This window comes from Protopterus annectens, chromosome 6.part0 (genome assembly GCF_019279795.1).
Source record: "Protopterus annectens isolate FY-2018-M chromosome 6.part0, PAN1.0, whole genome shotgun sequence".
Lineage (NCBI taxonomy): Eukaryota > Metazoa > Chordata > Ceratodontiformes > Protopteridae > Protopterus > Protopterus annectens.
The window spans coordinates 398,553,232-398,579,860 of NC_056737.1; the positions used below are offsets into that span (position 1 = coordinate 398,553,232).

Consider the following 26,629-nt stretch of genomic DNA (forward strand, 5'->3'; position numbering starts at 1 on the left):
TTACATGCATACCCCCCATCCTTACCAATGGACTGACTGTGACATCATCATTCTCTGAGGTAGTCATCAGGAGATTTTTGTTAAGCAGCCCAGTTTGCTTCTTGTGTAAGTGAATGGTGTAAACACTACAGGAGTGGGCATGCAATGGCTGCAGTGTGGGGTTACTTCCAGCAACCCCACCCCTGTTTTCTGACTGGAATACTCAAATATATCCTTTGTTTACACCATGGATACATTAGTGGAAGACATGGCCTGCAGCATGCCCCACAACCTCTATCCTAGAAGGGGCAAGAAAGATCAGCCTCTTCACTCCTCCACCTCTATCTCTTGACTTGCTCCATCACCTCCTAGGTCATTTAGGTCTGCTGGGTCATGAATCATAGATCCATCTGTCTTCTCCATGCAGCCAGCTTACAGGTATATGCACATCTACACACACACACACACACACACACACACACACACACACACACACACACACACACACAAAAATGTTAATATATCCATAAAGGTGGCTCACATCTTGCATATAATGTGCAGAACTGCTTGTTCCGTATGGTCAATATCACTACACAAGGAGTAGGGGATAATCATCTTGTGATCTGGGAAAGTTTATGATGACCTGTACGGTCAAATTAATACAACACAGAACCAGATTACTGCATAATCCATCTCTGTGCTTAGCAAATATACACTGTCAAGACCTGGCCCGGTGTTGAGACGCACCTTGTCCTTTACGGAATGCAACAGGGGATACAATATCACATTTGATGGGGCACTTGCCCACTCCCCCAGAAGCATGAGTGATAGTCTTCCCAGTCTCCACCAGAGAAATCGCATAGTTCAATCTACCCTGGCCAGAGTCCATGCAACACTCCCCCTCTCCCAGGAAAGGCAAGCAGGCCATGCCCCTTCACTCCTCCCCACCCCTGCCAGTTCCTACACCGTCAAGGACATTAATTGAACACAGGTCATTTGGGTTACAATCAAGGTGCTTATCTTTCTGCTCCTCTGAACCAAGCACCAAGTTCCTCACACTTTTCTGATTCCTCAAAGTTTCTCTGTGGAGTGGAGAACCTAGTGCCTATGGCAGAGTGCATCACATTCCTGTTAACTTTTGAGCTGACTGTCTCCTTCACTTAGAGTCTGAACAAGGCGGATCCATCTACAGACATTTGAGAAAGATGCCTTAAAGCTCCTCATAAAATGAAAATGCTTCAAGCCAGGCATGTCCTTTGCATCAGTAGACTTGACCCAGGCATGTCCGTTGTAACATACTTGACCCAGGCATGTGTGTTGTAACAGCAGACTTGACCCAGGCACTCTTGCTGCTCCAACTCCACACTGTGATCATTCTTATGGACAGTGTGGAAATACTAGTTGCTCTCACCAAACTGTGACTCTACTTTTCCTTGATCAATGTGAGAAAATTTTTTCAGCATGTCTAGTGTATGCTCTGCTAGATCACACTGCACATCATAGAAGCCACGTAATTCACTTCTCCAACGGACAATGTAGCTAAGGCACGTACATGCCTTCCAACTTAACCCCTGGCCTGTGAATCCTCATCTGGAAGATGTACTTCAGTGCTTGCCTTTCATAGCTTCTTTTTAAGGGCTACTGCTGCCACTATGAACCCTGCTCCACACCTGTCTGCCTGGGGGGGGGGGGGGGTAGAGGGCAAAGGATTTATCTTCTCTCCTTTGGATGAGTTCTGCTACAATGGACTCTTACAATACCCTGTCTTCTACTAACATACTCACAATGTCAGTGGGTGGGACCACCCAAGATATAGGTGGAATGAAACAGAAATCCTCTTGTAAGATTTCATCCTGAGGGGAGGCTGGATCCTCCTGATGCATTAGCTCTAATATTTCCCCAATCTTGGAGTCATCAAAAAAGTGCACTGGGGTAGCCTCCCCCTTCATCCAATCAGTGACTGGTGTGGAGAACTCTGTTGAGGAGTTCAGATACCCCCCTGAATCTCCTCTTCCTCAGTACACCTGAAGGGGACTTATTCAGGATGCCTGGGAGAGGATACTGCTCTGGACTTCAGGGGGTGTTGGGGACTTTCCATCCCATTATTCCTTTGGGATGAGGAACAAAAGGACAAGACATTCAAATAAAGGGTATCCTAGGGTGGAGATGACACAGACTCATGGTGGTCTACCAATACAATGGGTTGCATAGTAACTACTTCCTGGCCTCTAGCTGTTGGTGCTGAGACCATCATCATCATCAAAGATACCAATCTCTAAGTTGACACAGAAGCCCAAAATGGTCATATCCTACTGAAGAAGTCCTGATGCTAAAACTTAAGCCAAGACAGACTTTCACAGAAGTCTTTAAGGCCAACTCGTCAAACTCTGAGAATGGCACCAAATAAATGACACTGATCACCTGGGGTCTAGTGGTCCTCTGTAAATGTTCAGCATCAAGGCCAAAAATGAAGGTGACATTGGGGATAGAAAGGGGGGGCACAGACTTTGATGCCAGAATCTGCAGGCATATTATTGTCTCAGTATTCCCAATTGCCAGGACTGGCCCAGGAAGTAGCCATGTATGTAAACAGTTACCTTTTCTACCTACCACAGAAACAAACAGATGAGAGGACGCTCATCTCAATCTCAAAGGAAGGTCTATATATATATAGAGAGAGAGAGAGAGAGAGAGAGAGAGAGAGCTAGCAGATCTAAATATGAAAGAGGAAAGGCCAATATTCTGAGGAGCTTAACTCCTAAATATGAAAGAGGAAAGGTCAATATTCTGAGGAGCTTAACTCCTGCTCCAAGTAGTAGTTGCTTTGTCTTCTCCTGGGATTAGGGTCAGGCAGGACAAAAACTTGTGACAGTCCAAAGGCCGATTTCTGTTCTGGTGTTAGTCTAGGTCCCAGAACTAGCTTAGCTGGGAATACTAATTTATTGGTAACATCAGGATGGGGGAAATGCCTACCACAATACCTACCTGTCCTATTCTCTTCAAGCTTTCACTTCTCCCTTCTGTGTCAAGAACCAGATGGAGGGCCCTTCACAATGCACGTCCCTCTCTCTTTTCTTGGACGGTTCTGGAGCTGGAGCCAAAGTGTGACAACTGTTGCATTTTTCTCCTAGATGCGCCACCCCCAGGTACACAACACAAAGTTCATGTGTGTCCTGGTTGGAGGAATATTTGTTTCCATTTTCCACACCACTTCTGTCCAGATGCCTCTTCTAAATTCTCTTCTCTTCTCTTTATCTATACTGCTAGCAGTAAAACTCTTAAGCTGACATAAAAAAACATCCACAGCTGATGAAAGCTGTAAGTCACGAGTATAAGAGGGAGGGAAAATAATTTATGTACTTACCATAATGTTCTATCAGTGTTGTCCATTTTCATTCTTCCTCAACAGATGGGTTCAGATCCGATCCCTTGCATCTGACTCAGCCATTGCTAAAGCTCATGGCCACCAAGAAATCATGAGCTCTTCTCTTACCCATAATGCACCAGCCCCAATTACCCCAGATCTTGTTTTCTGACTTTAGTAGAAAGGAAATGCTGTTTTTCTGAGAAGGAGGAGGAGACTATATCTGGAGATAAAAATGCAGGGCAGAAAAGACCTGTACCCACTCATTCTTCCAGAAGCCTTCACTGACGAGGGTTGGTGGGAGGGGAGACGAGGAAGAATGAAAATGGATAACACAGATGGAACTTTATGGTAAGTACATAACTTCTTTATCTGATGATGTCAATTTTCATTGTATCCTCAACAGATGGGAGAGAGCCCCCAGCTACCTAAAATCCAGGGTGGACTCTGTGGAAGGATATCCCTGAGCACCACTGAGCCAAATAATGCCCTACCCTTGGAGATCAGATCCAGCTTGTAATGGGTAATAAAGGTATGGGGAATAGCCCAAGTTGCTGCTGCGCATATACAGTCCATGGACATTTTGGATTGAAAAGCTGATGAAGTAGCCATGGAGCTAGTAGAATGGGCCCGTGCTGGTAGTGCAATGACCAATTTGTAAAAAATACAATCAGTAAGCTATCTAGATAAAGTAACTTTGGCGACTGGTTCCCCCAATTTGATTTCTGCAAATCAGACAGACAATTGGTCAGTTTTTCTGATGTCTTTTGTTCTATGATATAAAAACGTTAACTGCCTATGGATGTCCAATAAATGTAACGTATATTCACCCTTATTAGCAAATTTAGGAAAGAATACTGGCAAATTAATGGAATGATTTATATGAGATTTTGACACCACTTTAGGAAGGAAGGATGCATTAGTACGCAATGTAATGCTACGTTTGTGAAAAATCAAGTATGGTGGTATAGAGGGCAAAGCCTGAATCTCAGAAATTCATGTGGCAAAGGTGACAGCTACCACAAAAATAATTCTCTAAGAAAAATAAGAGCACATGTAGCTGTTAGTTCGAAGGTCGATTGAGTAAGAGTCTGCAGTACGAGATTCAGAACCCATGGGGGAGTAGGATCTTTGAAAGGAGATCTCAGAAGAAGAGTGAGTACCTTTCAAGAAGTCCTTACTCAATTTATGAGATGCAACCATCAAAACCAATATGAAAATTTAATATGGCTGCTAACTGAACTTTAATGGTTGATGAACTTGCTCTCTCTTTAAAGAGATGGGTCAAAAATTCAAGAATGTTATGTACTGGGGCTGACAAAGGTTTAATACTATTTTGATGTGCCCAGTGAACAAATCTCTTCCATTTGCTAGAACAGTTTCCTGGCAGAATGCTTATGGGAAGACAAAAGTATTTGAAGACCAGGAAATGAGAGCATAGGTTGTCTGGCTATTAACGGAACTGGACAAGCCATACAGCTTGAGTTTGGTTATATTTGGATGAATCATGCCTGTGGGGTGAGACAGGAAGTCTGCAGTCAGATCGAGAATCCATGGTTGGTGAAGTAAACGAGGCCAAAGGAAGGAGAACCAAATTTGTTGAGGCCAGTAAGGTGCAATGAAGATGACCTTCCTCTTTAACATGGCAGCTTTCTGTAGGAATTTCAGAATTAGAAAAATGGGTGGTGAAAGGCTAATGGTACAGTGGTTAAGATATATGCCTTTCAAGCACAAGGTGCAGGGTTTGATTCTCACCACTGGCAAGAGTTTAGGGGTTGGGAGGGTGGCATAATAGTTAAGGTGTTTGCCTTACAAACACAAGGTGCAGGGTTTGAGTCTCACAAGGGAAAATTGGCTAAGCTTAAAATGGCTCGAAAGGGTAGTTAGCTTAGTACTAACCTATGACCTATGACCTAAGTGTAGAGTAGACCAGGGGGCTAATTGTGAAGTAGAGCATCCCTCTGTGATTCCCCCTGTGGGAGAATTAGGGCAAAGTAGCTGCTGCATTTGTTTAGGGGAGAAGCAAAAAGATAGCAGCAAGGAAGGCTCCATTGATGGAAAATCAATTCCGTGACATTCCTGTTGAGGGACCACTTGTGTGGTAGAAGAATGCACCTGCTCAGTTTGTCTGCTATCACACTGGATTTCCCCGGAATGTGCATTGCTATAAGAAAGCGGTTGGATGAGATCACCCATTACCACACTCTGAGAGCTTCTTGACATAAGGGAAAGCTCTGGTCCATCCTTGGTTGCTGAAGTACCAAATGACTGCCATGTTGCCTGTCTGAATAGCAATCATCCCCAGAGGGAAAGAATCCTGGAAGGCTTGCAAAGTTAAATGTGCTGCTCTCATCTCTAGGACACTAATATGCAAGTTAGCCTCATCGGGGGACCAAGTGCCTTGGACTGTTTTTCCCAGAAAATGCCCTCTACCCCCACCCCAACTGGGAAGCGTCCATGGTCTTGGGCTGAGGGGGAATAAACAAATGGCCTTGCAGAACTTGGTCTGAATGAATCCACCACCTGAGATCTCTCTTGCACGTCTGAGTGATTCAAATCTGATCAGACATGGACTGGTAAAGCATTCACCAATATGTGGCCATCATCCACTGAAGAATTCTCATGTAAAATTTGGCTAAAGGTACTAATAATATTGCCACTACCATTGAGCCTAGGTCTGAAGGACCAGACAAGCTGAAATATTGGTACTGCAGATTATTGCTCTGACCTGTGGTCTTATGGTCTGAACTCCTGAAATTGGTAATGAAGCTATGGTTGACTTTGTGTTGAGAATTGCTCTTATGAACTCTAGAGTCTGAGATGGTTGAAGTTGAGACTTGTAGTTTATGGTTATACTCAGAAGACAGCATATCTGAAGAACCTGTCGTCTTGCCCTTCTCAGCTGATGCCTGGTTAGAGCAGAAATGAGTTAGTCGTCTAAATATGGAAACACCCAGAATCCTTGCAGTCCTAAGTGAACTGCCACAGCTGTCATGCACTTGGTGAACACCATGGGGGCTGTGGTGAGACCAAAGGGCAGAACTCTGAACTGGTAGTGACCTTCTCCCAGCCGGAAATGTAAATACCTTCTAGATCATCTGCTCATCTTTATGTGATAGTACACATCCTGAAGGTCTATGGAGCACGTCCAGTTATCCTTGCCCAAAAATGGGAGAATGGACTGAACAATGACCATCCAAAACGTGGTCCATTCAACTGACCTGTTCAAGATGCTGACATCCAAAACTGGTCTCCAGTCCCCTGTTTTCTTTGGCAACAAAAGGAATCTTGAGTAAGTTCCACTTTCTAATTGGTCTGGCATAACCTCTTGGATGACCCTTTCTAGCAACCTTTCCATTTGAATTGCTGCTTGTTCTCTTTGAATGGGTGGTAGACTGGGGATTCTTCTTGACATTGGGGAGGAAGGGGAAATAGAATTATATAACCTCTGGATATAATCCTCTGCACCCAAGTATCACTTGTTAATTGTAGTCAGGCTCTCTTGTGCAGAGATAATAGACCTCCAATTGCCTCCGCAGGTGGACAATTGGGCCTCCCTTCAGGAGAGCTGGTACGGTCTGCCACAGAAAGAATCTCTGTTGCCCTGATTTTGCAGGTCACCTCTGCCGGGGGGGGGGGGGTGTCGTTGTCCATTCGAGTTCCCTTCTCTGCCTCTGGGGGAACTTCCTCCAAGTGTGGCCTAGAACAGACCCTGAGACTTCTTGAACCACATCTTATGACCACCTTGGTGATTCCTAGAAAAGGATCTTTGAGGGGTCAAAAAATGTATGCCCCTGGCAGACAGGGTCTTTCCATCCTTTTCACACCTGGATAGTATGTCTTTAGCTTTGGGGCCAAACAGTGACGTGCTGTAAAATGGGGCATTGACGAACGATGACAAAGGTTTCCACAAAATCACATAGGCACATCCAGACATGCCTCCTAATGGTAATGCCTATACCCGCTGCCCTTGAGGTTCCTTCTGATGTGTGTGAAATTAACCTCATAGAAGAGTTAGAAATGGACTGCAGGGTAGCCAACTGAGAAGCCACAGGTGACTGAACTTCTTCTGGGATGGATCCTGAGAAGGTATTTGAAAATTCCTTAATCAAATCCCGCTGAAGTCCTGTGAAATGTACCAAATAATTCAGTGATCATAAAGCAAAGGTCACTGAGGCATACACAGACTTACAAATCTGTCCATCACCTGAGACTCCCTGCTGGTGAGATGGCAGTGGAACGGTCTTCGGCAAGTTCCTTCTTTGTGGCCACAGCTATGACCATGGCATCAACAGGCCCCCTTTTCCCCAAAACTGCCTGCCCACAGATGGTGTCATATTGTTATCTGGTCTTCAAAGTATGGGCTCAGTGGTGTCCGATTCCTTCCACTCTCACTGAGAGATCAACTCAATGAGCTCATCGGTGGGTAGAGTCACCCAGGAAGTAGACGGTCCAGCACCAAAAGTCTCCAGGAATATGGACTCTTCAGAAGGATTGCTGGGCATCCAGTCTCCTCTCTGCTAGGATTTCTAGGATGTCTCCGAATGTGACATCATCAGGAAGTGACCATGGGGGCCCTTTCACTTTCATCGAAATTTGTAGCTTCTGTGATACTCCTCTGGCAAGTCTAAGTGCTTCCTCTTGCACATCTACTTCTTCTTAGGGACCTTCTCAGTGGGATGCACTGGAGAGGTATCAGAAGAAGAAATTAAGATTTCCTGTATGGTAGCCTGGGGTCTTGGTACTAGCTGTCCTGTGGAGGGAGATGGTGAGGCTCTGAACAGAGAGACATCAAGGAAGTAGACTTTGGATCTGAGGGGATGGATCCATCCATCCATCCTGCCGAGGCAGAGAAAACTCTCTTCACAACCTCAAATGCAGATTGCCCCAGAGAAAGGGAAGACTCCAAATCGGAAAAGGTCAGCTTTTAGACCAGAGACCTCCCACACTCTGAGGGCAAAATAGCCGAGGTGGAAGCCAGAGCCGAGCTATCCAGTGCTGAGGATCCTAGGCACAGATACTGCTCCAAAAGCTTTGGAGTGGATTGCAATGCCTCGGATCTGACAGTGAAACTACAGCTCAAAGAGCTCTTCGGATTTGACTGGACCAGAGCACTCAGAGCAACCTTCAGATAAGAGGATAAGGCAATCCTCTGATCCAAACCAGACAGATGCGGATGGCTAGGATCCAGGGACTCTGAAACTGCTGAGGAAGTCAGAGGTGGAATTTGTAGTGGGGGTGTAGCAGAAAAACGGACCTCCTGACCCAGAGGGTAGGAGGGGAAGGAGCACCCATCTGTCCCTGTGCCAAGAGAATCTTCCTCACCATTTTCTCCACATCTTCTTCTGAGAGATTTCATTTACAAACAGTTGGACAGGACTGACAGAGACCTATGTCTCTCGAGAAACAGGGAAAGAACCTTAAAAGGTACTGGATCATATGACAGTGAATACTGAGTAAACCGCTTACTGAAGAAGGTCCACTAGCTGTTGGATCTGACTTAGACTGAATTGGGGCCAAAAGGGTTGAAGCCAATAGTTTTGATTTGCTTGGATCCGAAGTAGACGGATCAGATATCTATGGTTTCTTTGGATCAGAGGTTGAGATCTTTACACTTTGATGAATCAGAAGCTGATGAAGATGAAGAAGATCCCAGGGACAGTGTCTTAACTGTTTTTTTGTCTTAAGTTTGGGAGAACTACCACATAGGCGGCTCTACTTAACACCGAAAGTGTGATAAGAGACCTTGGGACACAGGTGGACAGTAGTCTCTCCTTTGATAATCACATAGCCACAGTAGTCAGAAAATCCTTCTACGTGGCACACCTCATCACAAAAGGTTTCTCATCCAGGAAAAAAAGAGGTCATTGTTCCCCTCTACTCATCACTCATTAGACCCATTATAGAGTACAACGCCCCTTTTGGTATGTACCTCACAAGACATCTACAACTGGAAAGGCCACAGAAATACCTCACAAAGAGAATTACCGGCCTCAAACAGATACCCTACGCAGACCGTCTCAAAATACTCCAGCTTTACTCTGTCGCATATCGAATACTCTGATGCGATCTCTGCCTAACATACAAAGCTATGTCAAACCCAGAGCTGTTGGACATGCTCCACGTAAAGAAATCCCAATTCCTCCGAGCTACATGCTCTAGGGACCTAAACCTTGTCACCACAATAAACAGAACATGCTGGAGGGATACATTTCTGTCTCAGAGACTTCCCATACTCTAGAACAAACTACCTATCTACATCAAACAAAGCTCCTCATTAGCACTCTTCAAGAAAAATCTTGATGACTAGATGGGAGATAGGAAATTCACCCCGGGGATCACTTCTGTGGCTCTGCTTGACAGGAGCACAGGAAAATAATTTTCTTGGGTGGCAAAAGCCAGGGTACCGCTTGGCTAGGCTTATATAGGCCCTAGGGTCAGTAGCCTAGTACCTACCTATGAACCTATGAGATTTATCTCCTGATACAGCCTTCTCCAATGGGAGATGGCAAAAGGCCTTTGAGGATCAATTTGTTTTTACGTTCTACTAACTCTCTGGGATTAAACCTGTGGCAGACTGAACAGTCTTCCTGCAAGTGAAGAGGCCCTAAACAGTATACACAAAGCATGTGTGCATCTAAAAATGGCATTTTATGGCCACACTTAGTGCACTTTTTAAATCCCTGTGGCACTTTATCCACCACATTGTATCACTAAAAATAGAGAAGGAAAAGAAAAAACATTATTTCAAACAGAAATAATTTTTTTAAAAATAAAACTTCAAAGGAATAGTGAGAGAAGAGAAAAAAATATCATTGATGGTATTAAGACTACACCAACTGTAGAAAAGGAAAGAAAAAGGATGCTAACAATAGTACTGAACAGTACACAAGTACACAAAAACAGAAGAATATCAAAAGGTACAATAGGTAAGAAAGAATCTAAAACACTAAGGAATAAGATACTGAAAAAATAACAAAAACACTTAACTGACAAAAACGCTCAATAATATTGGTAACCATGGCTTTCGCTGAAAGCGACAAATGTGATCTGAGGAATTTGGGGTTGCTGCATTGTGGGTAAGGGAAGAGCTCGAGAGTTCTTGGTAGCCATGAGCTTTAGCAATGGCCAAGTTGGATCCAAGGGATCGGATCCAAAAAATCTGTTGTCAGAATGAAAACTGACATCACATGAATCTTTCTAATTACTTTCTCCAGCAGAAAAAAAAATGTTCCAGCTACAGTTGTGCTAACCTAATTATACAACTTCAGAGAAAGGTTTAATTACCTGCCCAAATTTCATTTTACTGTAAAGTCCATTCCATAGCAATAAATATCTAAGGAGTAACAAGAGTATGCAACATCACTGGAAAGACAGCAGTCTGAGCCAGGGAGAGCTATATAAATGCACGAGTGGGTGCTGCCTGGGACAAACAACCCTACCATTGAAGGGGATGGAATGGATTACACAATTAGAAGCAGACACCACATGGGCATGCATGGAAACATAGCTCTACCCAGTTTCAAAAATGTTGCATAAGATAAGTGCAGAACTACAGAAGTAGAGCAGAAATGGATCCAAAACCCTTTTCCAAGGCCCAAACAAAAAAAATGCACCTATTTATTTGTATACAGTTTCCTAGTACTGGGCAGAAACAAGAATCTGCAGCGTCCCCTACAATAACTGTAAATGGACAAACCATTCTGTTAACATGGGGCCATGTAGGTCTGAGTGAGGTTTGACAAATGGGTGAATTATAGCAGGGTCCTGAGTGGCCTCAATCCGAAAGGCTCATCCAGGAAATTAAGTCAGAGCAATGGGAATCAGATAAGGCCAGAATAAGGCTATGAGAATTACCTTGACCCTGCTCAATTACCCTTTCTATATAAACATGGGAATGAAGGAAAATGGTAGAAGACATGAAGGATACCTGCAGAAGGCTCCTGGACTATGGCATCCTACAGCTGCTGCTGGGGTGGTTAGAGGAGTTAAAAGGAAGTGACAGCACCTAACATTGACTACAGTAAACAGGCTGCAGTGAGGCTTCCATCTTCAGAAAAGGCATTTCACCACCAACTAGGGCAGGAGCCACTTGTGTAGCATTAGGCATCTGCTGAGCTTATCTATTAGGGAGGTGGCTTCTCCTGGAATATTAGTGACTACCAGACAGTGACCCAAAGACATGGCACGTTTTCATAACTTCACTACTTCTTGAAAAAAGGGTAGGACATAGTTTCTTCCAAACTGTTTGATATAACAATTTACTGCCATGTTGTTGCAGTGACTTGGAAATCCTGCAGGGTAAGAAGGCCCTACCCACATCTCTAGGGGACTAATATGCAGTCTGGCTTCAGTCTGTGACCATTCAGTCTTGGGCTGAAGTGACTGTGGTGACAATCACTTATAGGCTGATAAGTTGGAAAGGGATACCCACAGAAAATCTGGAGTTAACAAACCACCAGTAAAGATGTTTCTAATACACCTCTGGGGTTCTTGTTTAGTCTGAAATAAGATTTGAGCACTGGCTCCAATGAGTCCTCAATATCTACTGTAAGACCTTCGTGTGATACCTTGCAGATAGAATAAGGAATAATGTGGCTGCCATAAGCCCTGACTCCCTGAAGCACATAACTGTAGAACTTTTTTTTTTGCTGCCAACTATGACCACACTTTGTGAATTCTCTGGAGGCAAAGGACAGTCCAGAGCAAACAGCCCTTAAGTATTAAATGACTTACTCCCACAAAGAAGCAAAATAACTTCCTTAACTCCTTGGTAATCCTGGCAAGCAGGTGTGTGTCTTACTCGTTAAAATCAGCACATCCACTCTCATATCTTGGCTCCCAAGACCGGCCCAAAGTGATGTGATTGAAGGAGAGTGTCGCCCTTGTTTTCTGTTGAGCTGATCTTATGAGTGTTAAATACAAAGATCTTTTTCAGTGTTAAATACAAACCATGGTTTCTTGCAGTAAGGGAAAATCTGAAGGCACCAAACTGTGTATATTTACTGCACCATTAGGAAGGTACACATTCCTTAGATTTCATTTTGGTATTTTGTCTAGCACCAGATGCGTTCCAGAAAGCTCCTGCTGTGCAGTAGTTGAAAGCTTGGAAAGTGTTGTAAACTTAGTTGAGGATCTTTCAGTATGCAGTAGGATGCAAAGATTGCATTACCAAGGGACATTTACATTTGCAAAGTAGACATTATAATTTCAGGTTAAACGGGAACAAATGTAAAATAATACTAACAAGTGTGAAATAAAGGATGATATTCTAGTGTCGGCACAACAACATGTAGTGAAGCCTGATGCAAATAAAGCAATTGTGTAGTGGCACATGCCAAAGCCAAAAGACAAGCTGACATTAGATAGGTTTCTAACACTGATGCAATGTCTCAAAATTTTGTATCTAATGTGACTGAGAACTGTGCCTGTAAGAAAGTTATGTCGGGTGCTAGGATCCGCCACATAACACAAGCACTAAGGTCAATCCAAGGCAAGTACAAATATGACTCCGACATTGTCCATGCTGGTGTGAATGACCTGAGACGTACCTCCCTGGACTACATGAAAAGAGACATAAAAGAGCTCTCTGAGCATGTAGCCCAGGCCGGTATGACCCTGACCTTGAGTAGCATCTTACCCTCACCAAGAATGATGCCACAATATGAAGACTAGATGATCAATTTCAACAATTGGCTTAAGTACTGGTGTCATTCAAAGGGGATCCAATGCCTGTCAGCTTGGGATGATATGCTCGACAAGCCACGATGCTTCGCTAGGGACGGCTTGCACCTGTCACCCCTGGGCTTTCGGATATTGGCAAAGGCTCTTGCTACCCCCATAGTGCCTTTTTTAGGCAAGGCTCAAAAGACAAACCCACCTCCATAGGTATCACAAGGGATAAGAAACTAAGAGTAATGCTACTCAACGCCAGAAGTCTAAACCTCAAGATGCACGCACTCAAAACTCTCCTTAGCATGGAGAACATCGATATCTGTGCAGTAACAGAAACCTGGTTCAGGGCTCCCGAGAGCACCCCAGAAATACCAGGTTATACCTCATACCATGCTTTTCGGCCCCAAAACTTGGACCGAACCACAAAAGGAGGGGGAGTATCGATATTCATCAAAGATACCCACACCTCCAGGTTGGTGGCAAAGCACTTAGCATCAGAGACTATCCATGTGCAACTAACAGTGGGTAAAACTGCCTTCCAGTTTATAGCCTGCTACAGACCACCCTCCCAAACCCAGGAACCCCACTCGGCCTTCCTGAGAACACTGGAAAATATGAAGGTCTCTCCAAACACCATTATATTGGGCGACTTCAACTACCCAAACATAGACTGGGAGCATTACTCTAGCTCCAACACCCTAGCCCAAAGGTTCCTAGAATTTATAAACTCCAATGCTATGGAACAACTTGTTACCACTCCCACAAGAGGGGAAAACATACTGGACCTGATCATCACCAACATGGGGGCTCTATGCTCCAGACCAGAAGTGTATCCCTCACTGGTAAGATCAGACCATAAACTAATCTCACTGGATATTCACATCCCGACCCCACCCCCTGCCCAGAAAACCACAGTGAAAAACTTCTCTAAAGCAAATTTCACACTCCTCAAAACCGAGATGGAATCCTTCAAAGCACCCAGGCCTGTGGAAAATACGGCCCAGACCGCAGAATCCTTTATAACCGCAGAATCCTTTATAAACGCATTCTATGAACACCTTCAGGAATGCATGGGTCATGCGATCCCAAATAAAACCAAGACCCAAGCCTCCAAAGGCAGACGTCCTGTCTGGTGGACGCCAGCCATAAACAAACTATACAATAGAAGGAGGAAGTTACTAAATGATAGAGCAAAATCCCAAAAAGGGAAGGCATCACTGATCAGTATTAGCAAAAAACTACGGGCACTCATAAAATTGTCTAAGGCCAGCTTCGAGAGAAAAATTGCACAGGACACTAAGGATATTCACAAGGCTTTCTTTAGTTATGTTAGGAACCTGGGTGGTAATTCCCAGATATACTCAGAATTAGTCCAAAATGACAAAAAATACACTGAACCCACAGACATTGCCAACATCCTAGCCGACAGGTAAAGCGCAAACTTCTCCCCCCCCCCCCCACACACCAAAAGGGCAAATATCTATCCCAGCAGAGTGCTGCCCCCCCTGACATCTCAGATGCTCCGGTAAGAGCCGCCCTCTCCAAAGCAAAAAACACAGCATCAATGGGACCAGACGGTGTCCCGGGCTGCGTCCTACATGAACTCCAAGAAGAGCTAAACCCAAACATAAAACTACTGTTCAATCTCAGCCTTACTACAGGATATGTGCCCAAAGAGTGGTGTACAGCAACAGTGGTCCCTCTCCATAAAGGTGGTGCCTCAACGGATCCTGGAAACTATCGCCCCATAAGCCTGACTAGTTTGGTCTGTAAAGCTATGGAAAGGATCATCATGGACCTCATAAATAAAGATATTGGGGACCTACAGACACTGGATCCTAGCCAGTTCGGCTTTGTTAAGGGCAGATCCTGCCTCTTAAACCTGGTTGATTTCTTTGAAACAGTCACCAAGGCCATTGATGAGGGGAAGGTGGTCCACACAGCCTACCTGGACCTCGCAAAAGCCTTCGATACAATACCCCACTCGGGCATTATAGATAAACTCGCCAGCTTAAATATAAACCCCTATGTCACTAGATGGATTGCAAACTGGCTCAAGGACAGAACCCACATGGTTAGAATTGCTGGAGCCATGTCAGACTCCAAACCAGTTACAAGTGGTGTCCCACAAGGCTCAGTCCTGGGACCTCTCTTGTTCGGTATATATTTCTCAGAGGTACAGGCCAACACGGAAGGACTGTGGCTGACCAAGTTTGCAGATGACTGCAAACTGGGCGCCATAATCGACTCTCCAGCCGACACAAGCATCCTCCAAAAGGGCCTCATAGAAACAGACAACTGGTGCCAGAGCCATGGCCTCAAGCTAAATGCCAAAAAGTGTATAGTCATCCCCTTTGGCAAAAACAAAGTGCCCACAAATTACCACATAGGTGATAATCCATTAAGTACAGAAGAAGTAATTAGGGACCTGGGGACCCAAGTTGATAGCAATCTCTCATTTCACAACCACGTGGCCAAAGTGGTTAGAAAAACATTTCATATAGCCCACCTAATCATGAAGGGATTCACATCTAGATCAGGGGAGGTCATCGTGCCTCTTTACTCATCCCTCATCAGGCCCATAATTGAGTACAATGCCCCTTTTGGGATGTACCTTACCAGACACCTGCAGCAACTGGAAAGACCCCAAAAGTACCTCACCAAGAGGATCAAAGGGCTCAAACAGATGCCATATGCTGCCCGGTTAAAGAAACTCCAGCTCTACTCAGTGGCATACCGCCTGTTCAGAGGTGATCTGTGCCTGACGTATAAAGTCATGTCCAACCCGGAATTAATGGACATGCTGCACCTCAGAAAATCCAAATCCCATCGAGCTACGCGCTCGAGAGACTTGAACCTCAGCACTGAAATAAATAGGACATGCTGGAGGGACAGATTCATAACCCAGAGGCTCCCTTCACTCTGGAATAAAATCCCAGTCCAGGTTAGGCAGAGTCCCTCATTGACTCTCTTCAAGAGGAATCTTGATGAGTGGATGGGAGATCGTAGGTTTACCCCGGGTATCACTTCTGTGTCACTGTTAGACAGAGGCACAGTATACTAACCTCGAAAAAGGGCATAGCAAAATAAATTTAAAATGGGTGGCGAAAGCCAAACACATTCTGGCTAGGCTTATAAATGCCCTAGGGCAGATAGCTTAGTATGAACCTATGAACCTATGAAGATTTAGCTTGGGAGTGGCATCTTGCAGAAGAAGATGATAGTTTTGAAACACTTAAAAATGTAGTAGCAGGTAAAGGTACACTAACATAAAAAAAATAAATAAGCTAATTGTGTTTCAAAGTATATGCTGGACAGAAATGCATAGAAGCTGTTATCTTACAAGAGAATACAACAGCTGATTGTGAGTTGAGATTTTTTATACAGATGACAATAAAGAAATGCTCAGACAGGAAAGAAACTCTTACCAGTTTCTATGGATTTGAGAAACTCTGACTATATTAAAGAAGTTCTGGTGGTAACAGAATGTAAACCCTTCAGAAGGTATTTTTGCAAGGTGCCTCTTAGATTGCAAAGGATATTCCTTAATGCTAAGCGAAAGTGAAATATAGGACAGGCAAGGAACTTCGCAGCACATACAATGGATATATAAAGTTTACACACCCCTGTTAAAATGGCAGGTTTTTGTGAAATAAAAAATGAGACCACAATAAATCATTTCAAAACTTTTCATGTGACCTATAACCTGTACAATTCAACTGAAAAACAAACAAATCTGTTAGGGGAAAAATATAAAAAATAAAAAACGTATAATAAGATGGTTGCATAAGTATGCACACCCTTAAACTAATACCTTGTTGAAGTACCTTTTGATTTAATTACAGCATTCAGTCTTCTTGGGTAGGAGTCCATCAGCACGGCACATCTTGACTTGGCAATATTTGCCCACTCGTCCTTGCAAAAGCGCTCCCAATCTGTCAAATTGCGAGGGCATCTCTTGTGCACAGCCCTCTTCAGGTCACCTTACAGATTTTCTATTACATTTAGGTCAGGGATGTTCCAAAACTATAATTTTCTTCTGGTGAAGCCATTCTTTTGTTGATCTGGATGTATGCTTGGGGTCATTGTCATGTTGAAAGGTGAAAATCCTCTTCATCTTCACCTTTCCAGCAGACGCCTGGAGGTTTTGGGCCAAATGTGACTGGTATTTGGAAAAGTTCATAATTCCCCCCACCTTGACTAAAGCCCCCAGTTGCAGCTAAAGAAAAGCAACTTCAAAGCATGATACTGTCGCCACCATGCTTCACTGTGGAGATGGTGTTCTTTTGGTGATACAAAGGGTTGTTTTTGCACCAAACGTATGTTTCGGAATTGTGGCCAAAAGGTTCAACCTTGGTCTCATCAGACCATATAACATTTTCCCACATGCTTTTGGGAGACTTGATGTATTGTTTTGCAAATTGTAGCCAGGTCTGGATGTTGTTCTGTGTAAGAAAGGGCTTGTGTCTTGCAACCCTACCCCATAGCCCAGACATATGGAGAATACAGGAGATTGTTGTCAAATGTAGTACACAACCAGTACTTACCAGAAATTCCTGCAGCTCCTTTGGTGTTGCTATAGGTCTCTTGGCAGCCTCCCTGACCAATTTTCATCTTGTCATCAGTTTTGCAGGCACACCCAGTTCTTTGTAACGTTACTGTTGTCCTACACTTTCTCCACTTTTTGACGACTGTCTTCACTGTGTTCCATGGTATATCCAATGCTGTGGAAATTTTTTTGTACCCTTCTCCTGACTGATACCTTTCAACAATAAGATCCCGTTGATGCTTTGTAAGCTCTCTGCGAACCATGGCTTTTGCTGTAGCAGGCAACTGAGTAAATGTCGGGAAAATCCTACTAGGACTGCTGAACTTTACTTGGGGTTAACCAGTCTCTTTAAATTGATGGCAGGTGTGTACCCAAGAAGACTGAAGGCTGTAATTAAATCAAAAGGTGCTTCAACAAATTATTAGTTTAAGGGTGTGCACACACAACAAAGTTATTAGTTTAAGGGTGGGCACACTTATGCAACCAGCTTATTGTATGTTTTTTATTTTTTACATTTTTCCCCTAACAGATATGATTGTTTTTCAATTGAATTGTACAGGTTATAGGTCACATTAAAGGTGGGAAACGTTTTGAAATGAATTACTATGGTCTCATTTTTTATATCACAAAAACCTGACAATTTAACAGGGGTGTGTAAACCTTTTATATCCACTGTATCTTGAACAAAGCATATTTACCAAAGTATGAAAAATTGTTGGAAGAACAAGAGATTCTTTGGATAATGCTGCCAGTGAGAGGAGGAGAATTTCATTGATATTCTGATGTTGAAGGTATGATTACTGAAGAGCACTACAATGGAATGGTAGCCTGAGGAAAATAATCAGTAAGAAAGGAAATTCTGTTCTTGCATGTGTGTAATAAACTGGATTCAGAGCTTAATGGTCAAAGCTGACAAAATAAGTGTCTCCATCAACTGAGCTTCAAGGGTATATGAATCACATCTGAGAAGAGTAAAATGTGAAGAAAGAACATAATTTTGTATTGGTCTAGAGTGCCTACTTCTATATATCAAGTATAACAAGACTGTAAAATCTGCCTTATATACCTTAACAATTAAAAAATGATAGAATATCCATTTCCACATCATTCATGGCACTGAATGGTACATATTTGTTCTGTTTTAGAGAAGCTGTCCATTTTCTATGAGGATTATTATAGGTTCATAGGTTCATACTAGGCTATCTGCCCGAGGGCATTTATAAGCCTAGCCCATAGTTTTGTGGCTTACGCCACCCCTTTAGTTTGGAGAAACTATGCCCATTATTTTGCTGTGCCTCTGTCGAGCAGTGACACTGAGGTAACCCCTGGGGTGTATCTGCGATCCCCCATCCATTGGTCAAGATTCCTCTTGAACAAGGCCAGCGAGGTGCTCTGCCTCACATAAACCGGGATTTTGTTCCACAGCATGGGGAGTCTTTGGGTGATGAATCTATCCCTCCAGCACGTCCTATTAATAACCGTGTCGAGGTTTAAGTCTCCCGCCCTTGTGGCTCTGAGGGATCTAGATTTTTTGAGATGAAGCATGTTCATCAAATCTGGGTTTGACATGGCCTTGTATGTCAGGCATAGGTCACCTCTGAGCAAGCAGTAAGCAACTGAATATAACTGGAGTTCTTTCAGTCGGGCAGCATAAGACAGATTTTTGAGACCCTTTATCCTTTTGGTGAGGAACTTTTGTGTATTATTCCAAGTTGCCTAAAATCAACTGACAGGCATAAGTGAAAGTTTGATTAGCATTTTAAAATCCCTTCTCTTGAGATGGGGGATATCTGATGGTTCTTTTATCTGAAAACTGTCTATATAATACAGGTTAGAGATTTATATTTGTCCGTGGTTGGGAAATGAGGCACACAAATGTCTAGTCCTCACTGTTCTCACTCCAATGGACATGTTCGCTATTCAAACATTAAAAATCTTATAAGATCAAGTGCTAACGAAAGCTGAGAGGATTGTCATATTGCAGTTTTTCATATAGGAATATTCTACTGCAGGGAGACACTATCTCAATCAGTAGAATTTTGAAAAGCAGATTACGTTGCATTGATTTTCATATATCAGTCATACAACTAAAATAAAAGAAATGCTGTACAGAAACTGACCCAGAGAAAAGTACTCGTGTTTACATGTTCAGTTCCTGAGATCATCTAGTGGGGACTCAAGAGTCTCCAGAAGACTCGGCCTGAGCTTGTGTAGGTGGCTGTTTGAAGATTTCAGGTCTGTTCTGTCCCATGGAAGGGTGATTAATGGTCTAAAGTTCAGAATGTAGAGTGCCAGGAGTTAGAGCCAGTGTCGAAAGAGCTTTGTAAGCTTCCTAGATGAGGAAGCAGTCATCCTCTTGATTACCTTGAAAGCTCATTCTGAGTGTGTCGGCAGCAGGGACGCACCCCCCCCCCCATGAGTCTATGTGGTATCAGTCCATCAGTCTTCAGAGAAGTGACTGTTAACCGCACTGAAAATGGGAGTACCAATAATGAAGACCCAGTTGATTACAGTATCAAGCTCTCAGATGACAACAGTGACTCTGACACCACAAATGGTACTGTATGAACTGGGGCTGAATGATGCTTAAGGTCCAGTGTCAAGGGCCCAGTTGTTGCAGAGGCTGGAGACTAGTCCATGTCAACCCTTACAGGATCCAGGCAAGACACACATTCTGACATTTCTGGTGGGAGGCCAAATAGACACCAGTGATACCTAAAGGTTAATTGAACAACACTTTTGCAGAATGAAACATCTTTTGGGGGGGGGGGGTTGGAGCAGTACACACCAGGAATGTAAAAGTAAGCCACAATATGCTTCGAACCCTGTACCTTCAGCACACAACCCAGATGCTTACCAGCACTAGACACTAGGGATACTATTAACATATTATCTTAAATCATTGGAGAAGAAAAAAAAGTTAAAGTAAGGGGAGGTGGTTCAAACTCTGAACAGTTTGCAAAACAGCTCGTCAAGCAAGAGCTTTAACCCTCTGTACGAACTGAGGATGGTTTGTGTTACAGTGTGCTTTTCAAACTGTAAGAAGTATGAAACTCTGGCATTACTGACTGAGTTATGAGTTACAGGGCATGTACTAGAAGCAATACAAGGAGTGTTTTTTTTTTAAATTGGGGACAGTTGAGAGGGATATGGGTGTATCCATGCTGGGGGTGGGGGTGCCGTACTGAAATATAGTTGTGCTATGACTTTGGGATGAAGGAACACTAGATGACACCAGAGAAGAGGTTTAAAGCATTACTTGGATTCTCTTAAGTTAATAGAGCAACAGGATATTCAGAAGTTATACATTTCTAGAAACCTTTTTGCCAGGTCATTATGTTTTTTTTCTGTCTTTCTCCATAGATATTGATTATTTGAAACTGTCAAAGACCATGCTGCAGTGCAGATGGATGCGGGTCTCATCCCATCTCATTCCCCCCTCGTACTGAGGTAGATCTAGAAAGTGTCACACTCTCTTCTCTTTTGGCTTCCTCATCAAGCATTGTTCATTTATCACTGTGTTGAGGTCACCTAGTTCCCTCCAAGCCATGATGCCAGAAAAACTGTTTTCATCCTCGCCATTGCTGCCATCAATGCCAGTTGATTATTATAGACTTTGGTGCCACCTGCTTCTGCATGGACAGGGACTGGGGTTAGGACTTGTGTGCATGGCCAGGAGACTGTACTGAAATTGCTGGTCTCATGGCTTGAATTTTTGGTCTTTGAGTCCCGGGGCTCATGAATCATTGTCTGTGTCAGGCTCTGGGTCTGGGGTTGGAGTCCCCTCTGTATCAATGTCAAGTTGTCAGTGACAGGCTCCCCTGTGTGCTGACATTGGGGCCATCCTTTGTTCTGATGCCGCAACTTGCGCTTCACTGGCTTTTACTAGAGTCTGCTTCATTTTAACAGTGTCCCAAGACTGTTTCCACTTTGTGTCGGAAACTGCAAAAACTTTGCAATTCCAGGCCATACGGTCATCGATGGTAGAAGATTAGGGCATATGAGCTTGACTCTTCCTCTGAGTGACACGATTTTCACTTAGGATGTTAAGATGGTGTGTACTCGCTGGAGCCAGATGCAGCCACTGCTAATGAGAGCAGGCTTCCCCTCCTTGACCTCATGTTCAAGGACACTAATAAGACAAAGGGGGTGGGGGTGGTTAAAATCTAGCTCATCTGCCATGAAGACAATTCAGATACTTCCCTGTGCCTTCCTGAAGGAAGCATGGAAGAAAACAGGTGTTTTGGCCTCTGTTCCTACAAGGCCAGACAAGGTCCCCCCAGGACTTGGGAATGTTGGTAACAGAATACTGTAGTTGATTCTCATCACTGTGGTAGCCCAGAAAAAGGCTTCATTCCTTCAGGGCCAGAGCCCAGTGGCCCATCCTTTATCCTAGTTGAAGTGGGTTTACCTGTCCTTAGCATTTACATTTAGCATGTTTAGCTATTGGGCACACAAGGTGAGATTTCAGCATACTGTTTTTGAAAATTGTAGAACACTGGAAAAAGAGACTGACAAAGAGCTCTATGTGAAGCTAGCCACTCTTTCCACCTTATATAATCTTGCCATGTGCCTTTCTCACAGTCCAGAAGATGGTGCAGTGAGAACTGCAGATACTGGAGTAATGTTACTCCATCATGCCTGACTCTGTTTTATAGATATCCAAGAGCAATTCAGAGCATCCTCATGTAACTCCTTCTTCAATAGGTCTAACAGTTTTTAGAGCACAGGTTAAGCCATTTATAGAACAGTGGCGAAGAGGAAGGAAATACTCTTGCAGTTGTTGGTATAAGGTTTATGGTTCCATGCACCACCCATTTTTCTGCAAGCAGAAAAGCTCTTGTCAGAGGTATTTCTGGCATGGCCAACATCAGTTGAGGAAAAAGCAGTACAGAAAGTTTTGCATGCACCAACCCAGTGGTAGAAATTCTCACATTCTCATCATAACTTGAGATTTTACATCCCCCAGTAAGGGAGGAAGCAGCAGTTTCCCTGAAGCCTTGTCTAGGAGAGATCACTCCCTGCATCTGACAGAACGGGAGACTTGTCACATAGGACAGGTGGATTTTAGACATAATAACCAGAGGTCATGTAATCTCCTTTCTTTCTCCTGCTCAGCAGCACTCCTTTCCACTTCTTGACATTCTATCCCATTTAAAGAGGGTGGATGAGTTAGAGATTTTAAACCTCCGAAAAAGAGCCATGCATGAGGTCCAGCCAGAGATGGTGTGGCGTCTACATCACATTCTGTTTAATGCCAGAAAGACAAAGGACTTCAGACCCATTCTAGATCTAGGCAGCCTAAGCCACTTGGCACCAAGGCAGAAATTTCTGGATAGTTATCACAGAGAGTCAGATTAGCTCTTGCTTGTCAAGATGAGAGTCTTTACAATGTTTTACCAACAGTATGTATCCATTTAGAAGAATCTAATTGCTTCTTAACGATACTATTGCTACACAGTATTCAAGCTGTACCTGTGACTGTGGTTGCTTCTGTACACATGCACCTTTTGGTTTTATACTGTGAAGTTAGTTTATCAATCCTAACTCCAGACAAACCAAACAACCCAAAATAATAAGATAATTTACTTCAAGTGATTTGTTTCAGAAAGGACTGTGTTCTTTTTATCTTAAGTCCATTTCAGGAGCTTTTGAAAGTACAGTTGTGTACACTTACCATAAACATAGATGTTCGAGTGTATTCACTGTTGCAGTCATCACATTTGGGTTATCTGCCTGCAGGTAGCCCTCAGCAGGCCTGAATACCAGAGTCTTGGGATTTCTGCATTGGATGCTGTCGCTTCTTCCATGACGTCAAGTCGTCAGGGGTTTAAAACATGCAGCAGACACCATTACTTCAGTTTTTCTTGCCCCAGATGTCAGGTGCCCCAAAAATATGAAGCAATTATATGGTGTGGAACACCACCAGCAAAAAGCAAATGCACATAGTATAAGATATGCCAAACCAAAAAGGATAGTTGAAAGCAAAGACAGTCAGGGGGCTGGAAGGAGGGTAACCAGGACTGCAACAGTGAATACACTCTAACATCTACATTTATGGTAAGTGTACACAACTGTACTATGTTCTTCGTGTTTCACTGTTGCAGTCATCACATTTGTGTTGATTCCCAAATCTAAGGAAGGGTGGAGGTAGATTAAGAAGCATTAGGCCTGGCAATCAGGTCCTGTAAGACTGCTGTGGCAAATCCAGCTCTGGATTTAGAAAAGACAGGCAAGTGGTAATGCTTGGTGAAAGTGTGTACTGAGCTCCAGGTTGCAGCTTCCAGGATGTCCCTGGTAGGGACTCCTCTGAGAAATGCAGTAGCGGTAGATGTAGCCCTAGTGGAATGTGTTCTTATCCCCTGTGGGGTAGGTTTTCCATGGTGCTTGTAGCAGAAATGGATGCAGTGTGCTATCCATTTAGCTCATTACATCCGAGTAACACCTCCAGGTGCATCTGCAGTTACCACCTACTGCTCCTCTAGGCGTCAAATATTGCTTGTTCATATTTGCATTAATAATTCCAAAACCATGCCATGTACAAGGTATCAGAATATTTTATCTTGAAGCCTACATGGTGGCAAACACAATTGTATTGATATTTGACCTATGTCAATGAGTATTTGTTAGAACTGTAAGGTGATAACTTTATTTTTTAAAGGCTCAAGCCACGCCCACTTGGAGTTAAAGGTGCACAATGAAAAGTGCTGTACTGGAGGGAATGAGCTATATGGTTTGCTTTGAAATGGCCTTCCCCTCTGCCCCTGCAGCAAAGCTGACTAGCAGCTGGTCAGATTTTCTGAAAAGCTCAGTCCTGTTCAAACAGAATCTAAGCTGTCTGTGCACATCTAGAGAATGCGGTATCCTTTCCCCTTTATTTTGAGGATTAGGGAAAAATGTAGGCAAATGAACGGACTGGTTTAAAGCCACACTAGACACCACCTTGGGCATAAAAGATGGGTTAGTCCTGAGGGAAACCCTGTCCGCATGGAAGATAATGAAGGGTTCCACTGCCATAAGGGCCTGCAGTTCAGACACTCTTCTTGCTAAAGTGATGGCTAGAAGTAAAGCAGTTTTCCATGAGAGGAATTTCAACTTTGCTGTAGCAGCCGGTTCAAAGGGGGGGGGGGGGTGTAAGTTTTTCCAATACAAAGTTAAGGTCCCAGGCTGGAGTGGGAGCTCTCCTGGGGGATCTTAAATTTTTGGCCCCTCTAAGGAACTGTTTTGCCAGAGGATGAGAGAAGAGGGGTGGCTCAGTATTATAATGAGCCGAGATGTCAGAGTCATGAATCTTAACTGAAGAGAAGGATAGGCCTTTGTGGAGCATTTCTGTTTAGTAATCTAGTATATGAGGTAAGCTGGGCACAGTTATGGCTATCCCTTGAGACTGGCTCCAGGAACAGTGTCTTTTCCACTTTTCTAAATAGAATTTTCTAGTACTAGGCCTCCTTGCCTCAAGAAAGCACCTGATTACTGACGGTTGCCAGAGGTGAGTTCAGGGGATTAGCCAGGCTGCAAGGTTCAGGGTCTGAGGCAGGTGCTATGGTTGTAGCACTGTCAGACTGCTCAAAAGAGGATACCAGTGCTGGCGTGGCCAGTCTGGTGTAATTGGGATTCTCCTTGGCTTGTCCTGTTTGATCTTTAGTAGAACCTTCGAGAGGAGGGGCAGAGGGGGAAAGGCATAGATTGAGAGGCTTTCCCAGGAGAAGGACAGGGCATCCACCTTCCAAGCTTGGCTATGGGGAGTTCTGGTGCAGTATTTGTTCAATTGACAGTTCTGAGGTGAAGCAAACGGGTCCACCTCTGGTGTCCCCCATCTGTTCCCTAAAAGTTTGAATATTTTGGGTTCTAGTTTCCATTCGTGTGGGTCCATGAGATTTCTGCTTAAGACGTCTGCCACTGAATTTAGTTTGCCTGGCAGGAATTGAGCTTGTAGGTGCACTTGGTTGCTCAAGGCTGTGCTCCACAGAGCCATGGCTAGTCTGCAGAGTGGGTAGGAATGTGTTCCCCTCTGCTTGTTTATGTACCACATAACTGTGGTGTTGTCTGTCTTTACTAATAGTTGTCCTGCAAGAATAAGGCCTTTGAAGGCTGTCAGAGCATTCTGTACAGCTAACATTTCTTTTTGATTGATATGCAAGTGCATCTGCTTTGGGTTCCATTTGAACTGAATGCACTGCCCTGCCATGTGAGCCCCCATGCATAGTCTGATGTGTCTGTTGTTAGGGTTTGGGCAGCAGGGGGTAGAGTGAAAGAGAGCCCCTTGTTGTGGTTGCAGGCCTCTGCCCACCAAAGGAGCTCTGCCCTTACACATGGAATGATAGGAATTACTGTTTCCAGGGCCTGAGAATGTTGACACCATAGACTTTTTAGATACCATTGAAGTTTCCTCATATGCAGTCTTGCATATGGAATTAACAGAATGCAAGAGGCCATGAACCCCGGAGCTTGCAGTATTTTCCTTGCATATATCTGGGTTTTGGTGGCCAGTAGGTTGAAGTAAATTGTCAAATAAATTTGTTTCTCTGGAATAAGGAATGCCATCTGGGAAGTTGTGTTTAAGCTTACTCCCAGGAATACAATCTGTTGGCAGGGTACTAGGTGTGATTTCTTTTTGTTGATGGTGTACCCCAGTGAAGTTAGAAGTCTCTTTACAAATGCCAGGTGCTGTAGTAGCAAGTCCTGACGTTCTGCCTGAATCAGGCAATCGCCCAAGTATGGGTAAATCTGAATACTTCTCTGCCTGCAAAAAGCAATGGCTGGAGCTAGGGACTTTGTGAATACCCTGGGCGCAGTAGATAAGCCAAAGGGAAGTGCAGAGAACTGATGGTGCATAGAGCCTGCCCTGAAGGGAAGGTATTTCCTGCAAGATTCCCTTATGGGGATGTGCAGGTAAGCTTCTTTTAAGTCTAGGGTTGCCAGCCAGGCATCCTTGGCTGGCATAGGAAACAGCTGTTGGAGAGTTAGCATTCTGAATTTTGGAACCACCAGAAAGGTGTTGAGAATAGATAAATCCTGGATAGGATGCCAGGAGTTTTCTTTAATGGGAGCCAGGAAGAGTC

General features: G+C 43.8%; 1 protein-coding gene across 1 annotated transcript in view; it reads right to left on the reverse strand.

Moving 5' to 3' along the window:
- LOC122804334 (protein farnesyltransferase subunit beta-like) overlaps nucleotides 1-26,629 on the reverse strand; it is a 968,002-nt gene that overhangs the window by 538,083 nt on the left and 403,290 nt on the right. The window lies entirely within an intron of this gene.